Genomic DNA, 23,569 nt, shown 5'->3' with positions numbered 1-23,569 from the left:
TTTTTTTTTTCAGTGCCTATGAAATATATTATCGCACCATCTGCAGCTACACCTTAAAGCAGTGATTGTCAGTACTCGCTGAAATGGGTAGAGGGCATGGAGGGTAAGGAAATATGCTCCGTCGTGCACAAGGGATAGAGAGACAGCATGCCCGCCAGCAGCGACGAAGGCACGCTAGGGCAGTGCTTTGTCCGCAGGTAAGAGACGCTAGCCCGAGAGTGCAGTGTTCTGATGACAGCTGCCTTAAAGGATAGTCAGTTTTACGATAAACTCCACGACAGACTGTTTCGCATTCGGTTGCATGCCATCACATTCCATCAGTTCTCGTCACATCACGTTATACCAATACGATTCTATATGCATTCTTTAAGTGTGAATACCTAGCTGAACGTTCTGAACGGTTTATAACGCCCAAGAAGTTCGTCTTCGATCTTGATAGTGGGTGTGAACCTTTGTTATCACTGTGGCGCGTCATTTTTCATTCGGTGTTCATGGTGCAAGTGAATGGTTTGTTTTGAACATTTCTTGGATATCGATGATGTCCATTTTGTGAGGGGTGATTTCTACACCTCCCGGACACTCATTTTCTCTCGCCCTCCTGATGCACATGGTGGGTCATTAGCAGCTAATATCTTGTATGACTTGAGGCTTTCCCGGCGTTTGATGTAGAATAACTCTTCCCGGGTTCTCAGCCAGGTGAGTTGGAGATTAGCTTCCAAGCTTTAGACGGCTAGCTCTGCCATCTTCTTCAGGCTGAGAATCCGAGAAGAGTTATTCTAGCTAATATCTTTCCTGTCATAATTGTTAACACAACACTTTCAAATGAGCCTTACTAGAGATTGAACTTGCGACCTCGCACTCAAGGGGTTTCTTGTGAGTTCAGTAACTCTCAGGTTTGTGTTCTTGCACAATGTGGCTCACTCTACTGTGCCTTTGGCCGCAAGTGGAGCCAACCTGTTTGCCTTGTGCACGAGTAACTGCACACGGGTCAACACATCTCGACTCTCGATTCGTTTCCCGGCCGGATCCTGCCGTTCTTCACACGTCGCTGCACAAAGGAAGCAGCACATCCGCGACAATGACAAAGTAGTTGTGAGGTAAGATTAAGCCATTCATTCCCGTACAGCTTCATTACTACACTGGCATTGAAGTCTCCATACTATACAAGACCTGATAATGAAGTGCATACGTTAAAGACATCAATAATGCTAGTTTTATTGTTTTTGAGAACTAGTTCTTTCATTTTCCTATTCGGAAGCGAAATACACAGGAGGCATAGTAGCATGAAGTCTGCGTTAGGTTTTCTCGATTGTTCTTTGTCACATATTGGTTCCCCAGCATCCACACATAACATAAGTCCGTTCCTCTTAAACTTGTTTCCTCTTTGCCAAATTTTAATTTTCTTCAGTTCCCACCTACATCATTAGTTCTGTGTAACGTTTTTTCCTGAGTTGTTCTGTCGCAGTTTGGTTTTTCTTAACTCCATTCCATAGCGTCAAGTTTTTGTAGCCACATTTTCCATTTTTTTTTTCAGCTCCGTCCCACATCAGCAACCCTGAGTTTATTGTGGAAATGTTTTCCGTCTCACCTTGGTTTTCCTCACCCCCCTCCCACAACTTCAAGTTTGTGTTACATCTGTTCGATTCTTCTATGTCACATATCGGGTTTCCTTAGCATTTCCTCATAGCAAGAGGTCTGTCTCTCGCAATATTGCCCTTTTTTGCCACAAATCGATTTTCTTCCGTTCCTTCCCACAGCGGTGACTCTCTTACATTTTCAGAGTTGCTCTTTATCTCATCTTGAATTCTTCCAGCATCCGCTCACAGCGTCAAGTGTGTGATGAGTCATTTCGTTATTTTTGTCCCATCTTAGTTTTAGTGTATTATTTAACAATGATGTATCAACTACTAAGTTATTTAAAATCGATGGAATTAAGAAAAGTAATATAATATTTGGCAAGATGAGAGGGCAAACTCGTGAAAATACTTTACTTTCGTCTTACACTTGGCAAAAGCAGCCAAGAAAAGCCAACCGGATAAACACTTCAAGCGGGAATTGAAATCACCCCCAAGCGCTGCATGGAATCAACAGTCAAATGCGGTACCGCCCGAACAACATGTTGGTTCATCTTGATTTTCTCCAGCACCTTCCTATAGCTCCACGTCTCTGTTGCGTCTTCTCGATTATTTCCTTGATGATATCTCGGTTCTCCCAAGCACTACACAGCGTCAAGTCTGTGTTGCGTCTTCTGGAATATTTCTTGTCATGTTAGTTTTCCCCACGACCTTAGAGCGTCTAATATTTGTTGCGACTCCTCAATTATTTCTCGTCATATGTTAGTTTTCCCCACAACCTCAAAGCGTCTAATATTTGTTGCGACTCCTCAATTATTTCTCGTCATATATTAGTTTTCCCCACGACCTTAGAGCGTCTAATATTTGTTGCGACTCCTCAATTATTTCTCGTCATATATTAGTTTTCCCCACGACCTTAGAGCGTCTAATATTTGTTGCGACTCCTCAATTATTTCTCGTCGTATGTTAGTTTTCCCCACGACCTCAAAGCGTCTAATATTTGTTGCGACTCCTCAATTATTTCTCGTCATATGTTAGTTTTCCCCACGACCTTAAAGCGTCTAATATTTGTTGCGTCTTCTCAATTATTTCTCGTCATATGTTAGCTTTCCCCACGACCTTAAAGCGTCTAATATTTGTTGCGTCTTCTCAATTATTTCTCGTCATATGTTAGTTTTCCCCACGACCTTAAAGCGTCTAATATTTGTTGCGTCTTCTCAATTATTTCTCGTCATATGTTAGTTTTCCCCACGACCTTAAAGCGTATAATATTTAGTGCATCTTCTCAATTATTTCTCGACATATGTTAGTTTTCTCCACGACCTTAGAGCGTCTAATATTTGTTGCGTCTCCTCAATTATTTCTCGTCATATGTTAGTTTTCCCCACGAACTTAAAGCGTCTAATATTTGTTGCGTCTTCTCAATTATTTCTCGTTATATGTTAGTTTTCCCCACGACCTTAAAGCGTATAATATTTGTTGCGTCTTCTCAATTATTTCTCGTCATATGTTAGTTTTCTCCACGACCTTAGAGCGTCTAATATTTGTTGCGTCTCCTCAATTACTTCTCGTCATATGTTACTTTTCCCTACGAACTTAAAGCGTCTAATATTTGTTGCGTCTTCTCAATTATTTCTCGTCATATGTTACTTTTCTCCACGACCTTAGAGCGTCTAATATTTGTTGCGTCTCCGCAATTACTTCTCGTCATATGTTACTTTTCCCCACGAACTTAAAGCGTCTAATATTTGTTGCGTCTTCTCAATTATTTCTCGTCATATGTTAGTTTTCTCCACGACCTTAGAGCGTCTAATATTTGTTGCGTCTCCTCAATTATTTCTCGTCATATGTTACTTTTCCCCACGAACTTAAAGCGTCTAATATTTGTTGCGTCTTCTCAATTATTTCTCGTCATATGTTAGTTTTCTCCATGACCTTAAAGCGTATAATATTTATTGCGTCTTCTCAATTATTTCTCGTCATATGTTAGTTTTCTCCACGACCTTAGAGCGTCTAATATTTGTTGCGCCTCCTCAATTATTTCTCGTCATATGTTACTTTTCCCCACGACCTTAAAGCGTCTAATATTTGTTGCGTCTTCTCAATTATTTCTCGTCATATGTTACTTTTCCCCACGACCTTAAAGCGTCTAATATTTGTTGCGTCTTCTCAATTATTTCTCGTCATATATTAGTTTTCCCCACGACCTTAAAGCGTCTAATATTTGTTGCGTCTTCTCAATTATTCCTCGTCATATGTTAGTTTTCCCCACGACCTTAAAGCGTCTAATATTTGTTGCGTCTTCTCAATTATTTCTCGTCATATGTTAATTTTCCCCACGATCTTAACGCGTCTAATATTTGTTGTGTCTTCTCAATTATTTTTTGTTGCATCCTCTCCATTGTTTTTCGTCATTTGTTAGTTTTCCCCACCTCCTTAAAACGTCAAGTATTTGTTATCTCGATTGTTTTTCGTCATATGTTAGTTTTCCCTCACCACTTTAAACGTCAAGTATTTGTTGCGTCTTCTCGATTGTTTCTCGTCATATGTTAGTTTTCCCCACCACCTTAAAACGTCAAGTAGGCCTATTTGTTGCGTCTTCTCGATTGTTTTCGTCATATGTTAGTTTTCCCCACCACCTTAAAACGTCAAGTATTTGTTGCGTCTTCTCGATTGTTTCTCGTCATATGTTAGTTTTCCCCATCAGCTTAAAACGTCAAGTATTTGTTGCGTCTTCTCGATTGTTTCTCGTCATTTGTTAGTTTTCCCCACCACCTTAAAACGTCAAGTATTTGTTGCGTCTTCTCGATTGTTTTTCGTCATAGGTTAGTTTTCCCCACCACCTTAAAACGTCAAGTATTTGTTGCGTCTTGTCGATTGTTTCTCGTCATATGTTAGTTCCCCCCACAACCTCAAAGCGTCTAGTCTGTGTTGCATCTTCTCGATTGTTTCTCGTCATAAATTAGTTTTTTTCTCAATTGTTTCTCGTCATATGTTAGTTTTTTCCACCACCTGAAAGGGTGCTTTCATGTTGTACCTTAGTCTTCCCCAGCACCTTACAGCAACAAGTCTGAGTCGTGTGTTTTTTATTGTTTTCACACATTGGATTTCCACAGCTCTGTCCCAAATCATCAGATTTGTGTCTCATATTCTAGATTTTTTCATCATATCTTGGTTTTCTCCTGCACCTTACGTCAAGTTTATATCGTGCGTTTTTTATTGTTGTCATAGCTTGGTTTTCCGCAACTTCATTTCAAAGCGTCAAGTTTGTGTCTTGTATTCCATTGTTCTTTGTTACGTTTTTTCTTTTCCTTAGCATTTATATACAGCAGAGTTTTTTCTTGTGCATTTCTATTGTTCGTTGTCATATTTTGAATTTCCCTAGCATCTCAGCATTAAGTCTTTGCACTTTCGATCCCTCTTTGTCATGTCTTGGGTTACCTGAGCTCCCTCACATAACGTCGTCAAGTTTGTGCTACGTATCCTCTCGTCTTGGTTTTCCTTAGTTCCTTCTCACAGTGTCACAACTGCTTTGCTTTTGTAGAGACTTGGTTTTCCTCAGTTTGCACTGCCTTGGTTTTCCTCAGCTCTTCCTCTCAATATCAAAGTCGTACTGCATGTATTTGTCTTGGTTTTTCTCAGTCCCCTCTCATGTCAAGATTATGCTTCACCTTTGTCGTGTCCTGGCTTTCCTCAGCTCCTCCTCAAGTTTGTGCTGCGTGTCTTTGCTTTGTCTTTGTTACGTCTTGGGTTTTCTTCAGTTCTTCCTCATAGTATGAAGTTTATGTTGCGTGTTTGCGCTTCTTTTGTCACATTTCGGTTTTGGTCGCCATGCATGGCAGCCGCGGCGTTGCGACAACAGAGTTCTGCTCTAATTTCCCCCCAGTTCACACACCAGGCGCGAGAGATGTCAAAAAAACGCGACGAGAGGTGGAGGTAATGAACAGTCGACATTCATGTCCACATCACGGCATCGGACTTCAGACGCTATTTGTTGTGAACTATAGTTTCGAATATTTTTTTTCTGTGATATTAAAGTACTGGAGAGATATTAAGCCAAAATGCTTTGATTTCATGCAAGTAAGCGGAGTGTGACTTTCCTAATGAACATTTTTATAATTGAGTTTACTTTAGGTCTGATTCTTCATGCCGAACGGAACCGGAAAATCGTAATTCAAGATGTTTTAACGACTTAGCTCCACCCAAAATAAGACACAAGCTCTCGCAATTAAAGTAGACACTTCATTAAGTAACGGTTTCTCAAATTATTTACTATCACATAAAGTTCTGGACAATCACAAAATTTCTGCTGCAGTGTTCTCTAATGTTCTGTAGCTATAACACACAACAGCAATGAAGAGAATTTCTAACCGCCACCGTAAATCCTCCTCAATCATAAGTTTGAAGTTGGGGAAGGCAAGCGAGATTTTAAAAGCCTTCCTTACTAATCGACATTAAGTAATGCTAGTAAATCAGTCTACAATCACACATGGTTCCCGTGCAGTGCCGTGAAACTCGATATTGAAATTTTACGGAAAATAAAAAATTACTAAGTCAACACTGAAGCTTTTCTAAATCTTAGAAAGGGAGGTTACGAACGGCTGAAAATATTTTCTAATTAAACAAGTGGTAACTTTTAGGGTTAGAAACGTAGATTCTAACACATGTCGGTTATAGGGTGTGTCCTTATATTCCTGCACAGACTATATAGTGTGAATCCTGGACGAAAATGGAGACGAAAGTGTTAGTTACAAAATTTCATCCGAATAATTTTTAATTGCACGATGTGACAACATTGTGCAACGTATAATGTATTAGAAGACTATTGTAATATAATTTTACTTGTTTATCATTATAACTAACAAGCACAAAAATGACAAGAAAATGCTAAACAATATTTTATTACAAAGTTATGAAGAAATATAATGCAACACGGAAATGACTCGTTCATTAGAGAAATGTAATTAAAATTAAAACAAGAAGTTAAAATATTAGAAAGGGAGGTTGCGAACGGCTGAAAATATATTCTAATTAAGCAAGTGATAACTTTTAGGGTTAGAAGTGTAGTTTCTAACACATGTCGATTATATAGTGTGTCCTGATATTCGAGCTCACAGGCTATATAGTGTGAATCGTGGACGAAAATGGAGACGAAAGTGTTAGTAACAAAATTTCATCCGAATAATTTTTAATTGCACGAAGTGACAACACTGTACAACGTAGAATGACTTAGGAGACTACTGTAAAGTAATTTTACTTTGTTTATCATTATAATTAACAAGCACAAAAATGACAAGAAACTGATAAACAATATTTTATTACGAAGTTATGTAGGAAGGTAATGCAACACGGAAATAACTCGTTCATTAGAGAAATGTAATTAAAATGTAAAAAGAAGTTAAAACGAAAAATGTGATTTGAATCATGGAAATTTAGTTTTAAAGCACGTACGGATAGGTAGAGTTAAGATCGCAGGGGTAGTACATATCTGCAAAAGACAGTATTGCCACATTTTGCAATTAAAAATTCTTCAGTCGAAATTTTGTTACTAGCATTTTCGTCTCCATCTTCAACTAGAATTCACATTATGAATTCTTTGTGCGTGAATTTTGGGACATCCTTAGAAGCACAAGGCCTGTCACATAAAAATTGAAGACTTTTGTAAATGGACCTGATGTTGGGCTTTTAAAAGTAATTATTAGATACACAGGCACTTGATATGAAGGCCAATCGAGTAGCCAACACCACAGATTATTACAACTCATGAAATCTTAGTATTCGAGCCGTCCTCTATCTTCTTTTTGGATCGGAGGTCCCCAGATTCAAACCCTGCCAAAAGCGATAGATTTCAAGCGGCGATAAATTACTTGGCTCCGAAAGAGTGGAGAATGCCTATAACCTATCAAATGTTCCATTAACATGGCGTCTCATAAAACCTCTCTTCACTAAATTCCTATCACCTGCCTGCTCATGGCGGAGCTGCTTTAACTGAAGGTGAAGGTGTGAATGGCGAGTATCCAGCGCCATAAAACTGGAAGCTCGGGGGAGACAGTCCTCTTTAACCTTGGATGGCAACCTACCTAGGAGAAGGAACTCCAAAACCTAACCTGGTCCTCCAGGGTGGGGGTTACGCATTGGGCTGGTTACCCGTTCACATAAAACACTACTACTCATAAAGCTCAGAGAAATTATAGCCGGACTGATTCCACGATGACGACATCTGCAATGAAAAAGGACAAAGAGACATGGATTTCAAAAGAGTTTCGCATAGCCGACTGGAACGTAAGAGCTTCGGCCAATAAAGAAGTAGAATTGATTGAAGAACTTAGAAAATGTGGGCCGATATAGCTTTTATATATGAATGGAACCAAGAATCTACCAGGTTACATACTATTTTATAGTGGAGTACCTCAAAATTGTCGAGCAGTTTCAGAAGTTACAATTTCAATGCATGAGAAGTTCAGAAATAGAATTCATAGTTACAATTTTATTAGTGATAGAATAATTAATATGTTTTAAAATTGCAAGAGATTATGTAACAGTTATTGAACTTAATGCGCAAGAACAAGGAAGGAAGGAGAAACCTACTAAATTTTATAATTCTACAAAAACATATAGATTCACTAAATAAAAACAATTATTTGATAATAGAAGAGACATTAATGCAAGAATTGGAAATAAACCAGTAGACGGAGAAGCTGGTATAAATGAGAAGGGACTTTAAATGAAAATGGAAAGATTGTTTAGTCTTCAATGAATTGAAAATAAGAAATTTATTTTTTAAACATAAGAATATTCATAAATTTACTCAGGCTGAAAGAGAAAATAAATATATAATAGACTACATACTAATTAATTATTAATAAGAAATTAGCATCACAAGTTACAGTTTGTATGTTGCTGTGCATCCATTTTTAACATATCATAGCAGATGTGTGACAATGGTTGATACTTTACGTTCCATCTTGTTTAGTGATCCAGAACATCAGTATGGCACCATCGTTGTCGCGGCACAAAATGATGCGGCGCCATGTCCTGTGTGAAATTTTCCGCAGCAAAGAGGGTGTGATTTTCCTCATTGCCTCCCTAACAGCTTGCTTCAAATCTTCAATTGTCTGGTATCGATGTTTCGAGACATGCTGCTTAATTATTCCCAAAGGGAAATCACATCGTCTTTGCTGCGGAAAATTTCACACAGGACATGGCGCCGCATCATTTTGTGCCGCGACAATAATGGTGCGCATACTGATGTTCTGGATCACTAAACAAGCTGGAACATGAAGTACCAACCATTGTCACACATCTGCTATGACATGTTCAAAATGGAGGGACATCAACAATACAAACAAGGGGGAGAGGAGGGGTTGACAAGACTTTTGGGCCTTACTGTATATCGTAGTTATGACATTAGTTCAGACCATTTCGTCTTAATATCAGACATAAAACTATCCAAAAAACAGTCAAACTTCCTAACACTAAAAACAGTTAACGTATAAGCAACGCTATAAAATAACCTGCTAGAGGATGATAGTATAAGGAGATTATTCTGTCAACGTCTTGACACATATTTAGATAGCCGAGCCCCAAGTCTTGATATAAATGTTGAGTGGCAGGACTTGAAGGGAAGAATAAAAAAACAGCTGAATACTTGGAAAACGACCTAAAGTAAAAAAAAAAAAGTGGATTAAGAATATGGAATGAACATATAGCGAATGTTATAAAAGATAAAAAAAAAGGAAGCTTATCTAAAGTACGTTAATTCTGGAGAGCGTCGTTAAATAAACCATAATTTAAAAATTTTAAATCTGGAGATAGAGTAGATAAAACAGAATACAATAGAAGATGAGCTATCGCGAAAAGGGAAGTTACAAAATTTAAGCAAGAAAGCTAGGATAAATACAGTATATTAGTAATATTCAATACGATATACGTACATGGTGCAGAAAAGAATGCATATGAAGGGTTCAGAGCCATAGTGGGCGAAGCGCCATTTATTAAAAACGGAGAAAGCAAGGGTTAAAGTTAGTGAATACCATAGTTTAATGAAGATTGACATATCATTTAGTTTTAATGTGTATACTTTATATTACTTGCTATATGTTTCCATTGAATTATGGTAATTACTTCATTTTAACTCTTGCTTTCTACGGTTTTAGTAAATGGCGCATGCCCCACTATGGTTCTGAACCCTTCATATAAGGTCATGAAATTCTTGAATAAAGAAGAAAAGGATACAGCGCAAATAAACAACATATCTGAAGAAACTTGGCTCGATTACTATAAAAAATTATGGTGCAGTAATAATGAATTTATAGTACAAGGCAAAAAAGGAGATACTGAACACTTAGAGCCTTTAACGTGGGAAGAATTTACTGAAGCTTTAAACAGTGGCAAAAATCGTAAGATATCAGGACCAAATGAGATAAATTTGGAATTATTGAAATATTTATCAACAAAATTGAAACTTAGATTATTATTGAACATATTGAATATAATACAATGTGTTGGATGCAGGGAAAATTCCAGAAGAATGGAAGAATGAAAAGATACTATAGTAATCCCCATATTTAAGGAAGGATAGAGACAGGACTGTAATAATTAAAGAGGCATAAGTCTTCTCAATTCAACTTAAAACGTCATTTCAAAAGCGTTACTTCAGAAAGAGCAGCATGGTTTTAGAAGGGACCATTCATGTGCAGACTGTGTTTATAGTAAAACAAATTATTAAGAAAAGAAGAGAGTTCAATTTGGAAACTCATATTTTATTTATTGATTTTCTTAAAGCATTTGATAAAGTATTTAGAAGTAAATTATGGTCTACACTGGAAAATAGTGGATATCCTGGTTTTATGATAATATTAGTATTACCATTAACAAAGACAATGTGGTAAGTTCTAAGTCCATCCTCATAAATTAAGGAGTGTGGCAGGTCTGCCCACTGTCCCCTAGTCTTTTCAATATATACATTGACGCAGCTATACGCAAATGGAAGACAATTTTAAATAAGAATTAAAATTATGTGCCACAACATTCGATATTATTAGCTGATGACCAGATTTTATTTGCTCAAACGGAGAATCAACTTCAAATGGCTTCTCAAAGGTTTTATAAAATTGCTTCTATTTATAATTTGTTCATAACAAGCAAAAGTAATGGGCTTTGAAGGTAAGCAACCAGTCAGAACAAAAATAATTATAAATAATGAACCAATAGAATTAGTTTCCAATTTTAATTATAGCTAATTATCTTGGGTGTGATGCATCATATGACAGAAGAATGATCTTACAAATAAACTGTATATATTTCAACATATGTGTGGTACAATACACAGAACTCTGAGAAACAAAATCCGAATCGACACACAGCTCGAGTTTTATAAAGTGATAGCTGTCCCAATGCTAATGTATGGTTCAGAGAATTGGTCACTAAATAGAACTGACAGAAGGAAAATTAAAACAAATGAAATGAAGTTTTTAAGAACAGTTGCTGATCAAGAGAACAATAATGAAATTAGAAATAGGCTAAATATATTTAATCTAAATTTAAAAATTACTTCAAATAAAAATAGTTGGTGTGACTACATAATGCGAATGGATGCTAATAGAATAAGTAAAAAGATTCTACATTATAAACCAGAAGGTCATAGAGATGTTGGTCGTCCTAGAACCAGATGGAGAGATACTCTCTGAGCTGGAACAGCCTTCGGGCCTACCATGTAGAAGATGATGATAAATTACTTAGCCTATCATGGCTTTCTCCAGAATAGAATTAAATCTGTGGGCCCCGTATCATGCATTCACGGAATACAAAAAATCCCTATCTCTGATAAAGGGCTCCACGCAAAATCTGTCGTCCATTTCTCGCCCACGTCGAATAATAACTTCGAGAGGTCGAAGCGCCATTAAATAAAATGTATTACTAGTATAACGGAGAACATTGAAAGAGCAACAGGTATTGTACTTTTTCTATCAAAAGCACAACAAAATAACGCTGAAAATACTTCTTAAACGCACCGCGGAAAGCATGAAAAGTGCACAGAATTTTCCTTTCCACTTTTACAGACTTACGACTGTCAACTGCTAACCACAGACAAAAGAATGTAAAATTGAAGAGTACAGGGGGAAAACAAAGTCACAATTCTCTTAAGAGTGATATCATCTAATTCAGTATATTACTACAAAATGTTTTGTTGTTCCTAATGAAAAATTAGGAAAGTATGACTGTATCCGTGGTGATAATTCTCCTTTGCTAGTTTTGATAAGAAAAAACACTAAAGTTTGCAGTAACATACTGAATTAGGTGATGATATCACTCTTAAGAGAATTGTGACTTCGATTGTCTTTTTCCCTGTACTTTTCAATTGTAGTTCCCAATAGGGTAAGTAAATATATAAATGAATAAATCTTCAACTTGGTGAGGTTGCCAAAGACAAAGAATGTTAAACAGTAACATTTAAAATGACATTAAAAATGTCTTACAAGAAACTAAAATTTGCAATAGATAATATTTCACATAGACCTAATGAAAATTTATAAAAATACAGATAAAAAATGGACTGAGAAAATCTATATATATAATTTGAACTGGTAATGGAAATTACGGGAAAACGGCTGAACGGATTTTAATAAATGACCCCTCATTTTGAAGCTTGGAACCCAAAGTTTTTCGGAAAAATAGTAGTTTTCAGTGAAATGTCAATTTTCCTACATAATTTTCCTATTTTCCAAAATCGATCTGTTGTCAGTTTTGAGAACTAATTTTATTGAATCACGGCCGACTTGATTGAATTTCAGAACAAAACACTTACTACAATAAACAATAGGCTATTACACGAAGGCCATGACCTGCAGGATTGCCGACATATTCAGAGCTCAATTCAATTTGTTACTAAAAACTGATTCTGCAGTGTATAATTTACTGAGTACAGCTGTGTATTGGATATTCAAATCTACGAAACTTGAGGTGGTTTGATGACATTATTACCATTAGAAATTAAATATTATTATAGTTATTGTCATGATGCGTCTATTTTTCATTAATTATACATAATATTGATGCTATATTGATGACATGAAAGTAAAACGTTTTGAGGTTATGTAAGTAAATGTAGAGAATATCTTAATTTAGATCTTCATTACTATAATTTACCGAGTGGCGGCTATATATAACTATAAAACTTAAGATAATAATATTGTTATTAAAAATTAAAGATTTTTATACTTATTAACCCAGTGGGGTTGGGTCCTTTTCATATACTTAATGGCGGTGTAGTGTAGATATTGATATGTATCATTGTCTTCAGTATTGACTCGAGAGAGCGCATAAAATACAGTTCCTAAGGAAAGATCAAAAAGTATTACTTACTGATAAAATAAGAGGCCTAGAAAATTGTGTACTCTCCAAATCATTTCAGCATGATGTCTTGGTAGGATAAAATGATTTTACCCACTACATTTCAAGTTCTACATGCAGCAGCTATACCAAAATGCTATTGTTCGAAAGCATAGCAAACCTAAGATTTTTTTAACTTTTTCCCACAATCTACAATGACCTGAAATAGCTATTGCTAACATCCTGACATTGATACTTGCGTTTTCGCGTTGAAACTCAAAAACTGAAGGTGGATAGGTTCAAGAAAAAGTATTTGGCCTAAAAGAACCCATTCAGAGGGAGTATGTTTCATTATTATGGAAGCAAATAACTATCAAAAAGTCAAGTATTCTTCATTGAAAATAAATCTGAAAAATGTTTATTTGAACGTCTAACGAACTCAGTTTGCAGCAGCACTTGCTGCACAAGCCACTAGTTCAACTGTAATTTGAATTGAAATACTAATGTCGCCGTAAAATCTGCAGGGAACCCTTCAAAGCTGTAATAAAAATGTCGTTAATTGTTGTTGTTGTTGAGACTCCAAATTTATGACAGAATGACACAAATTGTTTTGTTATGGTCCCTCTAGCGCCCACCATTAATCCGATGACTTCTATATCCCTGAGTTTATATGATGTTTTGTAATAAGGGATAGTGGGTTCATAAATTCTCCTTTTCTCTAGATAAACCTCCTCAGGTTGATTCTGATGCGTCTCGAATCTGATGGTCGGATCCAGAATATAACCTTTTGTCTCTCCAGGTTTAAATGTTATAATATCAATACGCCGATGGCTTCCAATATCCGCTATTCCATGGACTTCTTCATAGGTAGTGTAGCCATTGGACTTAAGGCATGTTGCGATTACAGACCTGATTTTGTGATGTCTGCTGTTACGAAGAGTTTCGCCAAATGGGCATGGACCCAAGACATGTCCCAAAGTTTCAACCTCACTGTGGCATCGCCTACAGTGGTTATTGTCTTGAGTTCTGTCTGGAATAGCGCGTACAGGAGCAACATTACCGGTCATCTTCAGCGCATCTCTCCACTCGGAGCTAGAAAGGTATGTATGATGTCTGACCCAGCTGTTTGCGGGAGTGAAGTCTTGATATAAGCTGACTCCTTTACCTTTCTGTGGCAATTGACACCATTTATTAAATTCTTCAAAGCGCAAAATTTTCCTGAGTTTTCTTGAGTCAATTAGACCTCTTTTGTTCTTAATGGTGTCTGGGGAGATCAAATTGTTATCCAAATGTAACTTGCCGAGGTTAGTTTTCAGTTCACTCTCTAAATCTCTTTTGTTGGCAATATGCTGATTATCTGATCTCATCAAAAGTTGACAACTGTTAATTTGTTGAAGGACTGCCTCCCATGTAGTTCGAAATAGACCAAGGCCTTAATATTTACTGTCAGAGTAAATCATTGAATCTGGAGTATCTGTTGGTAAACATAGTATTTCTTTCAGTGTTGTTTTAATCATTTTCTCGGCGTCTTGTAGCAAATCAATTTGAATTTTTTCGAGAGGAACTGAGAAAAAGTGGTACATTAATATCAGACAGATTGAAGAGTTGAGGATTTTAAATTTCTGATCTGGATGTAACCAAGGTGAAGAAGAAAGTAGATCCAATTTATTTTTTTAATTTTGAAATCATTTTTTGATAGTCAAATATCATTACATTGGCAAAGTTGAGACCCAAATACTTGATACATTTAATTTTGAGGTCTTTTAGAATTTCGAAGTTAAATTCGGACAATTTACCATGTTCAATAGTGATGGCTACGGATTTCTCTAAGTTAATATCCAATCCGATTTCTTCAAATCTTTGAAGAGCATTGTTTGTCAATTCGATAGCCGAATTTCGGCCTTTCCCGATTATAACGGTGTCATCGGCGAACCCTAGGACTGTTAATGGAGTTAATCCGTTAACTAAGTTATACCCATATGCATTTGCTATCTCTGTTTCACTTAGTTCTTGTAGAATATGGTCAGTGGATACATTGTATAGCGTTGGTGATAACGGTGAACCCTGTAACACATCTTTAGAAATTTTTATTGGTCTGGTTTTTGAGTGGTTTATGTTTACCTGAGTCGTGTTGCCTTCCTGTAAGGAGAGTATTAACTCTTTTAGTTTTTCCGGGGATGCAGTAGATGATAAATATTTTCGCAAATGTGTCTGATCGATGTTATCGAAAGCCTTTTTTATATCCAAGAACACTATTGTGGCATTTCCTTTTTTTAATTTGGCTGACTGTAATATGGAACTAAGAAGAGAAGTATTTATTAAACATCCTGGTGATCTGGTAAAATCTATTTAATATCTTTGAGAAGGATATGTATGAACTCTATTTAAAGTCTAGTGCTCGTTCAATAACATGCCTGAAAACGGAGCAGATCGTTATGGGACGCCAATTAGACAGGTCTGTTTTATCACCGTTCTTATATAAAATTATTGTTCGAGCACTTTTAAATGAACTAGGTACTAAGGAAGTTCGAAGCATTATTGTTGCAATATTAGAGATAATGTGTAATGCCAAATCGTCTTTAATAGCTCTCATAAGAACTTTGTCAAGACCAGGGGCTGTATCGACGGCCATTTTCTTCACAGCACCTATGATATCCTGTTTATTTATACGACCCTCGAATGTTTCATTGAGTTCTAATTGTTGGGCGTCCGTAAGTTTAGACTCATATGTTTGACGTGGATAATCATTTGGAGTTGAAAAGACAGCTCTGAAATGTGCATCGACGTCCTTTATGTTGCATTTACAAGTTATCGAGTCATTATTTAAGACTTTAAGTATAAATCTTCCTTCGTTTATTGTAGTATAGGAAATGAATTTCTTCGTACTTATACTTATTTTTTCGTTTTTCCTTGTCCCTTTTAGATGCTCGCTGGGGATTCGAATGTTCCTGGTAAGATCTCTGTATCTTAGCATTTCTTTTAGCTTTCCTAGCTTCAAAATACTTGGTTGCGGGGTGCTTCGGACCAGGCAGGAGGTAGACAGATTCGGATAAGAACTTTGCAAAGTCTTCTACTGCAGTATCAAAATCATCATCACTTAAATCTTGAAGAAAGTGTTTATTTCAAAAATTTAGCCCTTCTTTGTACGCGTCTAAGGGACTATGAGTTTGATTCTGAAGATACGTATTTTGTGAAACATTGTTGTCATCCCTTTGGTGTGAATCGGAAGCTAATGGATTTCCCTGTACTAATGTTAGTTGTGTGGACGGCTGTCGGTCTGGAAGATTCTGTCTGTGAATTTGTGGATGTGCTCTGTTAATGTGGGTTTTAATTCTAATAGTGCTTTCTACAGTGGGGGCATGAGGATGTTGTTTTACTGTTACTGCCATGAACTATATTAGGATTTTGATCAGCATCGTTATTTATCAGTTGAAAGATGTACCTTATATCATTTTCAGTATAAAAATTGCATATAAGTTAAGCATATAGAGTAACTCATGGAAACAATTACCTATCGCTATGGAAAATAAACAATCATGGCAGTTGAATATTAAAAATATAGTTGAACATAATTAATTATAAATGTATCCTCTTGTTATATTAAAAACTATTGCCACAATACATTCTGGATAAGCACTTAAAAATCCACCACTCCACTGTAGACAAATTAACCAAACAGCAGTCTAAATTTGATTTCTAATGACGCCACTCGCTTATGTTTACGGTATAAAACCGTAAGAATATATTAAAAGATATTATCTTCTCAAATATATTACACAGATAAAACTACTAACATTTCCTTATGTCCAGTACTGTCCAGTCTGGTTGGAGCAAGAGGTACCGCTACTCTCTTCATGAAAGATGTGTTTAAGAGGCTTGGAATACCTACATCTATTATTCCGATTGTAACCTTAGCTGCATTGAAAGGATCAATTGCTCTCCTGAAGAATCACCTATATTCGAAATCAAACTAAGTTCAGTAGCATTCTTTACTTTTTTGTAACACTCACCTCTCTAAAATAGGTATATTTCCACTAATCTCAAAAAATTATTTGCAGCTATGTACTTGTAGGAATTTCATCGTTAAAACAAAATTAATGGTTCAGTGAACTTGTAAAAATTTCTGTGCTTAAGATCTCTTTGTCCCTTGTGGCAACTCACGAATGGTGAGAATTTCTTAATGATTTAGATAAAGTTACCAGAGGAGCATGCAAAGAGCTTATTGGTCTTCCTCATGACTGCCCAGACGGAATGCTTTACTCCCCTAAAAAATATCGTGGTCTTTCGTTAATGAAAGCATCTTGGGAAGCTTATGTGCAACACATAAATATCTGTAATACTCTTCTTCGTGTTGATGACTCCCATCTCCACAATGTTAGGGACCTTGTAAGTGAAAAAGTTTCTGCTCTGTCAAAATTGAATATCACAGTTATTGATGCTATCAACTGGTCAGGTCGTAAAATTCGTAAACACTTAAGAAATTACGCATTCCAAACTTGGACAAACTATACCTTGCGTGGTAAAGGGGTTATTGTTTATAGTGATCTCCCCAAGGCTAACTCATGGGTAAGCAATCGAAAGGGCCTATCTTCCTCAGAATGGACCAATGCTTTAAAAATGTCAAGCAATATTTCGGCGGTTCGCGCAATACCGGGCAGAACTCTAAGCACAACCCGCTGCCGTCATCCAGACTGTAGCGAGCTTGAAACACTTGGACACGTGCTTGGACAATGCCCCAAAGGCGAGCTGTTGATCAATGCTAGACATCATCTTGTACGACATGCTTTGGCGATATCGTTAAAAACTTTAAATTGGGAGATTCATGAGGAAGTACATTGTGTATCATCAGATGGTTCTTTTAGACGGGCAGACAGTATTGCTATCAACGGACGCTTAAAACGGGCTCTTGTTCTTGACCCTACTATCCGTTTCGAAAGAAACCTAAATCAGGCCACCGAAGTTGATATTGAGAAGAAGTCCATATATGAACCTTGTCTGCCGTATCTTTCTCAAAAGTACAAAGTCCCTCTTAAACAATGGTCCGTCATTGGTTTGCTGTTTGGCAGTAGAGGTTCAATCACAAAATTCACATGGAATTATCTTAAGGAACTTAATATTCCTTTTGATTATGTAATGTCTATTCATATAAATATTATCAAGGATTCTCTTCAAATCATCATCTCTATTTCAATTAATCAAGTTATATTTGCCTTCAACAATTAACTTTCTTTTTTCTTCAGGACCCTTGTGGTCACTCAAAATTATTTGAGCTGATGTCTATAATTTAGAAATTAATTTAAAAATTTGAAGTTAACCCTTAAATTGGCAAAACTTAATTTCTCACACTAGTTTATTAAACCGTGTCGGACTGTAAAGAAAACAACTATCGCAATGTCCAAATTTTATATGTCGTACAATATCACAGTATTGTGAAATTTTAATTTTATTTTCCTACCAATTTTTTTCTATTATAACACTATTCAAATTTAATTAATTGTATTTGTTTGCTATTCATTTCCGGATCCTCGTGGCCATCCTTAATTAAGGCCGGATGAGTTTTCTCTCTCTCTCTCTCTCTCTCTCTCTCTCTCTCTCTCAATTATTGCATATTATAGCCTATTAACCTGTTGTATCCTATAGAATACTTTGCGAATTTAAGTGTTAAACACTGTGTGAATTAAAATCTTGTAAGTCATGTAGACACACGTCTGCGGTTTCAATTTACGGGCAAGTTTAGTCGACTGATCTTTAGAAACTCTAATCGGCTGATATTTTTTTTTTCTGTCGTACTTCTCCTGACATTTACGAATTTATTTCAGTTGCCGCTTTTTTCAGAACTGCTTTCTGCTGGGACTTCGTAATTTCAAAAATATTTCAGCCTGAAATGTTATTATATATCTATGATTATGTGGATTGATGGATTAGGCCATAAAAATTCTCCTTGAGATTCAAATGAAAAAACATGTAAATGTTCAGTCTTTTGACTTATTTTAATGTAAAATACTGAAATAGCTATTTTACAATTACATTATTAGTGTTAACGTCTTCGCCCAATTGTTGGCATCTTGAGACATAAAATTCGATATCTATGTGAAAAATAAGCAATTCATATTAAATATTGACAAATATGAAAACATGTCCAAGGTTAAAAAATTATATAGTGAAAAATTATATAAGTTTAAAAACAGTATGAAAGGTATCATTACATGTGGTGTATCTGGCAACCTTTTCATAAGGGAAGCTTTCTTCTTCCTCTTCTTCTGATGCATATTTAAATAAAACGGTGTACGAAAAGTAATGCGTATTATTATTAATTGTTTAAAAGTGAACAGAAATAAAATCAACTCTTTTTATGTTCGGAATATGTATTATATGACTTCCTTGTGTTAAATACTATCGTACCTGGTTTACATGTTTCGATCTTTTATGGGTCATCCTCAGAACTGGTCGTTGTTGGTCTTGGCGCCTCTTGTTTCGTTGCCTGTGAAGGTGTGTTCGTGTGGTGTAATGTAGAGTCAAAGAGTGTGTTCTGAAATTGAGTTGTGTGTTGAGAATTTCATTGGGGTGTGTTTTTGTGTGTTGTGTTGAGAATTTCATTGGGGTGTGTTTTTGTGTGTGTGTTGAGAATTTCATTGGGGTGTGTTTTTGTGTGTATTCATTTTATGAATAAAACGTATTAAATATGCATATTTTTACATGTATACTAGGTTAACATGTGTAAAATAAAATATATGGTGTGAAACAGATCTGTTTAATAGTAATAATACGCATTATTTTTCATATACCGTTTTATTTAAATAATATGCATAATTATGTACATCACGTCATGTAATGATGCCTTTTATACTGTTTTTAAACTTATATCATTTTTCTCTATTTTAACCTTGGACATGTCTTCAAATTTGTCAATATTTAATATGTAGCCTATTGCTTATTTTTCACATAGATATCGAATTTTATGTCTGAAGATGCCCACAATTGGGCGAAAACGTTAACACTAATAATGTAATTGTAAAATAACTATTTCAGTATTTTACATTACATTAAAATGAGTCAAAAGACTGAACATTTACATGTTTTTTTCATTTGAATATACTTGACTTACTGGAACTCAAAAATGAATTCGAAGTTCTCCTTGAGATGACTGTGGAAGCATTCGGCTCCATTGGAGTACCAAGAGTGCGTAAACCCGTATAAGCCCAAAGTACTGGAGGCAAGAAACTATCTTCCACGTCGAGAAAGTAGTCTGAAAAACTGCTAACTCTGCTGTCCACTTGAACTGAAGCGCTGATCAAGTCAACAAATGCTTCTTCAATATCTGTCGAAGTCAAATAAGGCAACACACAGAACTTTCTACATTATATTTTCATAATAGGAATAGAAGATGCACTTGTTGCATTTATTAGCTATCCTTCTCACAAACGAACTCATTTTTGACGAACTGACAACGTTGTTTAGCAAGATCTGAAAGATACGCTCCGCGGAAATGTATACGTTGCAGGATCGATTACTTGAAGTGTGGTGCGCTTATCACTGATAGGTTTTGGTGCGCTTTCATTATTGCATAAAAATCTACCTGGGTGCGCTTTCAATGCGTAGCCCTAGTATAATTCCTAAGATTCAATCTTCATATATTTACACCTTCCTGTTTATTTTTTTAAATTGAAATGCTTTTACTGTTCAATAACTTTATACAACTATTATACTACTCTATTATATCACTGATTCACACGTAATTAAAATAATACATTTCTCACATTCTATATCAAATTAGTTCAGTCTTAATCACGGTTTGGTAAATGAAAGAAACACACTGAGTTAATAAAATAAAATATAATATAATAGCAATATAAATCACCGGCGTAGCTCAGGCGATAGGAGCGTTTGCCTGCCGGTCAGGAGCTGCGCTCGAACGTGGTTTCAGCATCGACTTCAGCTAATTACCTGGTTAGTTTTTCCCAACTTTTCTCCAACTTACGGCGAATGACAGATAACCATACGACGAATTCTCTGCTTCATCTCGCCAAATACCATCTTGTCATCAACAATCCATCGATGAAAACATAATCTAGCAGTTGATACAGCGTCGTTAAATAACTAATTACAAGATGGGTATATACAATTTATTAAACCAATAAATCAGACCAACTCAAATCAACGTAGAGGTGATTCGATCCTAAGAACTCAACTGATGCTGCTCTGTGACGGCAGCCATTCCCATGGCCCAATAAACTACCAATTGCAACTGATGGGTGGATGAGAAATCTAACGATGGAAACTTTTGAAGTTTTTTTTATCCAGAATAGCCAACGGCCTTGGTTTAAGATTCGTTAAAATAACCCGTTTTCCGCATGTAAAGACCTTTTCTCCGGTATAAAGTCAACTAATAACAGATAGAAGAACAGCACATCTTGACTACCTGTATGTTTCTCTTTGCGGGTTTTGTAAAGCCACTACGCTGTATCAGTTTTATACAAATATAGCAATAAAAATATTTTTTCTCTACTATAATTCAAATAACAATTGCCCATATAACTTCTTTGTCACTCTCCCTGATGACGGTCATACTAAAGCCTCTAGTACAACAGTGGGACTCGTAACTGTGACATGTTTCATCTTTCATGAAATACGTTTCAAATTTGATTCACAAGAGCCTATACGGTTTGTTTCAATCTCACATACGGATGTTCTAATAAGTAACCAAAGTCACACTGCCATGTAACGTGTACAAAATAGGAGATACGGATTTATACACAGGGTCATGTAACAATACTCAGATGTATCAGCGATTCAACTGATGCATAAATGCACAGCATTACGTAAACACAGGAGACGTCACAGGTTAATAAAGGATAACGAATGAATTCAGAGTGACCTAGAACACAATAGCAACTTCTATTATTTCATTAAGTCTGTCAGAAAAAAGCCTCATTTGATTTCCCAGGAGTGCATTTTTAAGTAGCCTATTTGTACTCCAATGAAAAACACTGTAACAACAAAAGATTATAATTTTAACGGCGGTCAGTGTAGGCTGCAAACAGACTAGACAAAAATGAGAACGCTGCACAATTAAAACACACACACACATTCTTACATACATACATACATACATACATACATACATACATACATACATACATACATACATACATGCCAGGATTATTGGAGTTAACTGTTAACTAGCAAGGTTTCTTAATATGTAGCTTGAAGGTGAAGAATTCTATTTCTGAGTTGGTGGTAACTACATACATATAAGGATGAAATCGTTACATGAAGAGAGCTGAATTTTGACGTAGTTGCATGCTCTTCAGAGTCGGGACATTTCACTTTGTTTCCTTCCGAGGGTAGTAGTCAGAGTAAGCCTGCGCCTAGGGGTGTCAGCTGACTCGTGATACAGATCCGACAGCGCCGCTCGGCAGCTGGCGTGTCTACCGTTAGCATGACGGAGCAGCTCCGCGCGCTGGTTCCGTTTCCATGCAGTGACACGTACATGTGGACCGAGCAGCCTCAGTGACACAGCGCCTTCAGCCAGCTTCTCTCCAGTGCCAAACGCTTTATAGGCCTATCACTGCTCCAATATTACGACATATCGTTAAATTATAATCAACCACAAACCCATGTTGGCTTCATTGATCACATAACAAACAAATCTTACAGTTTACTTTGATTTACAATTCGCAATTAATAGAACTAGAACGAATAGCTCAAGAGACAACAAGGAATCAATTTCAGATATAAGAAACAATATCGGCACACACACACACACACACACACACACACACACACACACACACACACACACACACACACACACACACACACACACACACATATATATATATATGTATATATATATATATAAACAAACATTATGACATTTAAAATTGAGAGAGATAATGGATCAAAAGAACGACCGAGTAGCTCAGTGATGGCCATGTGCATCAACGCCTGTTAAAAATGTAGTAACCATGGGTTACAAAACCACAGTTAAAAAGTAATCACGGTTAAAATGTAATTTCTGTGCACCATTCATAATCACCGGTTAGTTAAACAAGGTTAGCTGATACGTCATTTAACCAGGGTAAAGTCTGTGATGGTACACTATTTCTACAAAATAACGAAAGGAAAGCATCCATACCTCTGTAAAAATAATAGTCAAACGTCTAAAAGCGATTTCGCTTACTCCGTTCTACATCGAAATGAACGTGTACTATATTTTCGCGTTGCATTTGTTTGGTTTTGGCCGCTGTTATGTTTACTGGTTGCATTTCTTTGTTTTTCAGTTCTGTTAGGTTATAATCGTACAAAATGGAAAATTAAAAGTGAAAATGATTATATCTCAATGTAAGTCTGAAGTATTGACAGATTTCATTACTAGATTTAAATATGGGAAATCCTTAATATGTTACATTAAAAAAAAGATGGAATATCCATAAAGAAAACGGATGAAGATTAGTAGAAATGTGTGTACAATCCAGAGCCCCAATTATACTAGGAATGTATGCAATATCCTAAGATCTAAGATCCATGCATAATATCTCTTCGTTCAGACCGACATAGGAAAAGAGATACTCGAGTATCCCCGTCAAAATCATAAACATATCGGTTGCATAGAATCGTAAATGGCCAATTGATGGGAGAAATAGGACTTCTGTGGGTTATTT

The 23,569-nt window shown here is 36.2% G+C and overlaps 2 protein-coding genes across 6 annotated transcripts in view; one reads left to right on the top strand and one right to left on the bottom strand.

Moving 5' to 3' along the window:
* Positions 1-23,569, bottom strand: part of f (espin protein forked) — a 415,448-nt gene that overhangs the window by 305,913 nt on the left and 85,966 nt on the right. The window lies entirely within an intron of this gene.
* Positions 944-23,569, top strand: part of LOC138701511 (U11/U12 small nuclear ribonucleoprotein 35 kDa protein-like) — a 116,080-nt gene continuing 93,454 nt past the window's right edge. Inside the window, exon 1 of the mRNA XM_069828479.1 lies at positions 944-1,097. The gene's annotated coding sequence lies outside the window, so the exon portion shown is untranslated. The remainder of the gene's footprint in view (positions 1,098-23,569) is intronic.

The sequence above is a fragment of the Periplaneta americana genome, chromosome 6 (genome assembly GCF_040183065.1).
Source record: "Periplaneta americana isolate PAMFEO1 chromosome 6, P.americana_PAMFEO1_priV1, whole genome shotgun sequence".
NCBI classification, from domain to species: Eukaryota; Metazoa; Arthropoda; class Insecta; order Blattodea; family Blattidae; genus Periplaneta; species Periplaneta americana.
This window is presented reverse-complemented; position numbering and strand designations above follow the sequence as displayed.